We start from the raw sequence: 6148 nt of genomic DNA on the forward strand, positions 1-6148 counted from the left end.
GAGGTTACTGGGTGTACTGGGTGTAGGGGTTAGGGGCAGGGGGTAGGGGGTAGGGGGTAGGGGTTAGGGGTAGGGGGCAGGGGGCAGGGGGTAGGGGGCAGGGGGATAGGGGGTAGGGGTTAGGGGGTAGGGGGTAGGGGGCAGGGGTAGGGGATAGGGGGTAGGGAGGTTAGGGGGTAGGGGGGGGCAGGGGGTAGGGGGAGGGGGTAGGGGTTAGGGGGTGGGGGCAGGGGGTAGGGGATAGGGGTTAGGGGGCAGGGGGTAGGGGGCAGGGGGTAGGGGATAGGGGGCAGGGGGGTAGGGGTTAGGGGGCAGGGGGTAGGGGTTAGGGGGTAGGGGATAGGGGTTGGGGGTAGGGGGGGCAGGGGGTAGAGGGTTAGGGGGTAGGGGTTAGGGGTAGAGGTTAGGGGGTAGGGGTAGGGAGGGATACTGTTTCACTGGAGTCTGTACTGGAACACCGGGACTACTGTTCTCTATCAGCAGGGTAAGACAGGGGTTAGGGGGTAGAGGGTAGGGGATAGGGGGTAGGGGTTAGGGGGTAGGGGGTAGGGGGTAGAGGGTATGGGTTAGGGGGTAGAGGTTAGGGGGAAGGGGGTAGGGGTTAGGGGTAGGGGGTAGAGGTTAGGGGTAGGGGGCAGGGGGCAGGGGGCAGGGGTTAGGGGGAAGGGGTTAGGGGATAGGGGATAGGGGTTAGGGGGTAGAGGTTAGTGGGGAGGGGGTAGGGGCTGGGTTATTAGGGAGGTATGGTCTGTGGTATTAGGGAGGTGGGGGCTGGGGTATTAGGGAGGTAGGGGCTGGGTTATTAGGGAGGTGGGGGCTGGGGAGAGGGACAGACACAATCCGTCTCCCTCCTTTCTGGGTAGTGATATTCATTTCAATATGGTTAGGAATACTATCTGAGTAACTATGTTAAGTGTTCAGAGAAATTAATGAGATGGTTTCTCAGATGCTGAGTCAGTCGATACTAATGTGATCCTCGTGAATTATCCTTTACCGGGAAGGAGGATACATGGGTCATGGTTACCAGAACACATACTTTTAGACAGCAGTCAGACTTCAAATTATGATCCATATGTCTCTCTCTCTCTCTCTCTCTCTCTCTCTCCCTCTCTCTCTCTCTCTCTCTCTCTCTCTCTCTCTCTCTCTCTCCCCCTCTCTCTCTCTCTCTCTCTCTCTCTCTCTCTCTCTCTCTCTCTCCTCTCCTCTCCTCTCTCTCCCTCTCCCTCTCCCTATCTCCTCCCTCTCCCTCTCTCCCCCTCTCTCTCTCTCTCTCTCTCTCTCTCTCTCTCTCCCTCTCTCTCTCTCTCTCCCTCTCTCTCTCTCCCTCTCTCTCTCCCCCTCTCCTCTCTCTCTCTCTCTCTCTCTCTCTCCCTCTCTCTCTCCCTCTCTCCCTCTCTCTCTCTCTCTCCCTCTCTCTCTCTCTCTCTCCCCCTCTCTCTCTCTCTCTCTCTCCTCTCTCTCTCTCTCTCTCTCCCCCTCTCTCTCTCTCTCCCTCCTCTCTCTCTCTCTCTCTCTCTCTCTCTTTCTCCCTCTCTCTCTCTCTCTCTCTCTCTCTCTCTCTCTCTCTCTCTCTCTCTCTCTCTCTCTCTCTCTCTCTCTCTCTCTCTCCCCCCCCCTCTCTCTCTCTCTCCTCTCTCTCTCTCCCCCCCTCTCTCTCTCTCTCTCTCTCTCTCTCTCTCTCTCTCTCTCTCTCTCTCTCTCTCTCTCACTCTCTGTAGGGGATTTGGAGTTGTATCCACGGCGTCACATCGACATGAAAAAGAAATCAGAGCTGGATTTTAGCCCTCAGGCTAACATGTTGAAGCTCATCAAGTCGGCCAAACAGATGACCAACATGTCCAACCTGTCTGCGTCCAGGATCAATTCCCCCAAGCGGGCGGCTGAGTTCATGCACTCGGCGGGGCCCATGATCATGGATATGATGGCTGAGAAAGGTTTTTTCTCTCTCAATTTGTTTTTTTGATTCAAACACATTACAACCACACATCGTGGATATAAATGCATTTCAAATCGATGAGGTTCTTCTTATTTTACTAACACATTACAACCATAAATAGTGGATACAAATGCATTTCAAACCATTAAAAACAATATATATTTAATTTATTTAACTAGGCAAGTCAGTTATTTTAAATATATATTTTATTTTATTTATTTTATTTTAAGGTAACTTCATCTACGCCGACAATCGAAGCTACGCCCCTAAAGAGGTGATCTACGGCGATACGGGCGACCTCCAGGCGTACCTGGCCAACCGACACAAAGACCACCTGAATAACTACATCTTCCAAGGCGGACAGCACCCTCTGACCCTCAACGAGTCAAACCCAAACTCCGTGGAAGTGGCGGTGAGCGCGGACGCCGCCCAGACCAACGCCAAACCCAGAGGCCTGTGGAAGAAGTCCGTGGACACAATGCGGCAGGGTCCAGGTGTCCCCGACATGCTGTCCCCCGACCCCCGCATCTCCATGAAGACGCAACGATACCTTCCGGAGGAAGCAGCTCACTCAGACATCTCTGACTGCTCCAGCCGAGGAGGAGGCGGTTCATACCAGGACCCAGAAAACAACAAGCACCTGAAGAACAAGGACGGATTAAAAAAAAGACAGTTGCCGTCGAAATACCCTAGGGACTGCAGCGAAGTAGAGCTGTCCTACTTAAAGACTAAGCAGGGCAGCGGAGGGGGTGGAGGAGTGGGAGGACAGGGACAAGGACAGATCTACACCATAGACTCAGAACTCAACCTCAACTCTGATCCTTTACACTACCGCGAGAGTCGAGGCCTGGCCGCCGACGACCTGGACTACCCAGAGATCTACTCTGACCACAACGACAACTACAGGAAGTGTCAGGATCAGCCAATCATCCACCTCAACTCGTCCCCGCTGCACCACACCGACGTCGACCTGCTCCCGGACTCAACTTACTCCAAACACTATGGCGTGAAGGATAAGAGCTTGTCCCTGTCGCCCCACGAGACCAACGACCGTTCCAAACAGACCCATTGCCGCTCTTGTCTGTCCAAGTTCCCTGCCAGTAGCAGCTACACCCCGGGTCACTACACGCCCACAAACACCGCTTCTGTCGCTGCCGCCGCCGCTGCCGCCCGCTCGCCCTACAACCGCTGCGAAGCGTGCCTCCACACTGCTAACCTCTACGACATCAGCGAAGACCAGCTGCTCCAGGACGCCCTGCTGACCAACCAGGGAATGCATCAACATCAGGACGAGATGTTCGGCCACTACTGGCCTCAGACAGACGGTCCGCACGTCCAGAAGAGAAACCGCTTGCGTATGTCCCGCCAACACTCGTTCGACAACATCATGCTGGAGAAGCCTAAAGAAATAGATCTGGGGCGTCCGGCTCGCTCCGTCAGCCTCAAAGAGAAAGACCGCTGCTTCCTTGACGATTCTCCCTACGCCAACCTGTTCAGCGTCCGCCAGGCCGACAAGCTGTTGGGCTCCAGGTCGATGCTGTTCAACCTGGAGGAGAACAAACGGAGCAAGTCGCTGTACCCCGAACACGGCTCTGACAACCCCTTCATGGCGTCTTCGCTGAGGGATGACACGCGCCTCGTCCACGGACGCAGCTCCTCCGACATTTACAAACAGCTGGGAGGAGGAGGGCTCAAAACGTCGCAACGCAACGAAAACAATCTGAGATCCTCGGTCAAATCCGCCGCTTCCTACTGCTCCCGGGACGGAGGACGGATACCAGCCAATGACATGTACATTTCAGAGCATGTGATGCCTTATGTAGCCAATAAGACTAGTTCATACTCTGCCGCCCCGCGAGGGGTACTAAACTCAGCCCAGTTCAGCAACAGACGGGTTTATAAGAAAATACCCAGTCTGGAGTCAGATGTTTAATTAACTTAATGATTATAATTATTAGTAGGTTATTACGAAGTCTTTCTGCTGTGTTTTATTATAGTTTATAACTATCTACTATCCACTTAGGATGCCATAGACACACTTCTTCTTCTTCTGCTACTACAACTAATGCTACAATTACATGTTAAGCCAGATATACGTACCAGGGGAGTTGAAGCTCTCTCTCTCTACTGATCTCTCTGTTCCTTCCAGGGGAGTTGAAGCTCTCTCTCTCTACTGATCTCTCTGTTCCTTCCAGGGGAGTTGAAGCTCTCTCTCTCTACTGATCTCTCTGTTCCTTCCAGGGGAGTTGAAGCTCTCTCTCTCTACTGATCTCTCTGTTCCTTCCAGGGGAGTTGAAGCTCTCTCTCTACTGATCTCTCTGTTCCTTCCAGGGGAGTTGAAGCTCTCTCTCTCTACTGATCTCTCTGTTCCTTCCAGGGAGTTGAAGCTCTCTCTCTCTACTGATCTCTCTGTTCCTTCCAGGGGAGTTGAAGCTCTCTCTCTCTACTGATCTCTCTGTTCCTTCCAGGGGAGTTGTAGATCTCTCTCTCTCTCTCTCTCTTTCTCTCTCTCTCTCTCTCTCTCTACTGATCGCTCTGTTCCTTCCAGGGGAGTTGTAGTGAGAGGTTTGGCCCGTCATATGATTCATGGACAGACAGGCAGACAGGCAGGCAGGCAGGCAGGTAGGCAGGCAGACAGACAGACAGACAGACAGACAGACAGACAGACAGACAGACAGTAGGAGAGGAATAAGGAGAGAGAGATAGAAAGTAGGAGGAATCAAGAGAGAGAGATAGAGAGGAGGAGGAATCAGGAGAGAGAGGTGGTGAGGAGGTAGAATCAGGAGAGAGAGAGGAGGAGGAATCAGGAGAGAGAGAGAGACGAGGAGGAATCAGGAGAGAGAGAGAGGGAGGAATCAGAAGAGAGAGCTAGAGAGGAGGAGGAATCAGGAGAGAGATAGAGAGGAGCAGGAATCAGGAGAGAGAGAGAGAGGACGAGGAATCAGGAGAGAGTGATATAGAGGATGAATCAAGAGAGAGATATAGAGGAGGATGAATCAGGAGAGAGATAGAGATGAGGAGGAATCAGGAGAGAGAGAGGGAGGAATCAGGAGAGAGAGATAGAGAGGAGGAGGAATCAGGAGAGAGAGGGGAGGAGGAATCAGGAGAGAGAGATAGAGAGGAGGAGGAATCAGGAGAGAGAGAGAGAGGACGAGGAATCAGGAGAGAGTGATATAGAGGATGAATCAAGAGGGAGATAGAGAGAAGGAGTTATCAGGAGAGAGATATAGGGAGGAGGAGGAATCAGGAGAGAGATAGAGAGGAGCAGGATTCAGGAGAGAGAGATGGAGAGGAGGAGGAATCAGGAGAGAGCGATAGAGAGGAGAATGAATCAGGAGAGAGAGAGAGTGAGAGAGATAGAGGGGAGGAGGAGTCAGGAGAGAGAGAGAGAGAGAGATAGAGAGAGAGAGGGGAGGATGAGTCAGGAGAAAGAGATAGAGAGGAGGAGGAATCAGGAGAGAGATAGAGAGTTTGAATCAGGAGAGAGAGATGGAGAGGAGGTGGAATCAGAAGAGAGAGAGAGATAGAGACAAGAAGAATTTGGGAGAGAAAGACAAAGAGGAATCAGGATAGATAGAGACAGGAGGAGGAATCAGGAGAGAGAGAAAGAGAGGAGGTAGAATCAGGAGATAGAGATGGAGAGGAGGAAGAATCAGGATATAGAGATGGAGAGGAGGAAGAATCAGGAGAGAGATAGAGAGGAGGAGGAATCAGGAGAGAGAGATAGAGAGGAGGAGGAATCAGGAGAGAGAGATAGAGAGGAGGAGGAATCAGGAGAGAGAGATAGAGAGGAGGAGGAATCAGGAGAGAGATAGAGAGGAGGAGGAATCAGGAGAGAGAGATAGAGAGGAGGAGGAATCAGGAGAGAGAGATAGAGAGGAGGAGGATTTGGCAGAGAGGGAGATAGATAGGAGGACGAATAAGCAGAGTGAGAGGAGGAATCAGGAGAGAGAGATAGATAGGAGGTAGAATCAGGAGAAAGAGATGGAGAGGAGGAAGAATCAGGAGAGAGAGGTAGAGAGGAGGAGGAATCAGGAGAGAGAGATAGAGAGGAGGAGGAATCAGGAGAGATAGAGAGGAGGAGGAATCAGGAGAGAGAGATAGAGAGGAGGAGGAATCAGGAGAGAGATAGAGAGGAGGAGGAATCAGCAGAGAGAGATAGAGAGGAGGAGGAATCAGCAGAGAGAGATAGAGAGGAGGAGGAATCAGGAG

At 52.3% G+C, this 6148-nt stretch overlaps 1 pseudogene; it reads left to right on the plus strand.

Moving 5' to 3' along the window:
* LOC135533704 (glutamate receptor ionotropic, NMDA 2A-like) overlaps window positions 1–4171 on the plus strand; it is a 14906-nt pseudogene extending 10735 nt beyond the window's left edge.
* The last annotated feature ends 1977 nt before the right edge of the window (window positions 4172–6148 follow it).

The sequence above is a fragment of the Oncorhynchus masou genome, unplaced genomic scaffold, assembly GCF_036934945.1.
Source record: "Oncorhynchus masou masou isolate Uvic2021 unplaced genomic scaffold, UVic_Omas_1.1 unplaced_scaffold_2606, whole genome shotgun sequence".
NCBI lineage: Eukaryota > Metazoa > Chordata > Actinopteri > Salmoniformes > Salmonidae > Oncorhynchus > Oncorhynchus masou.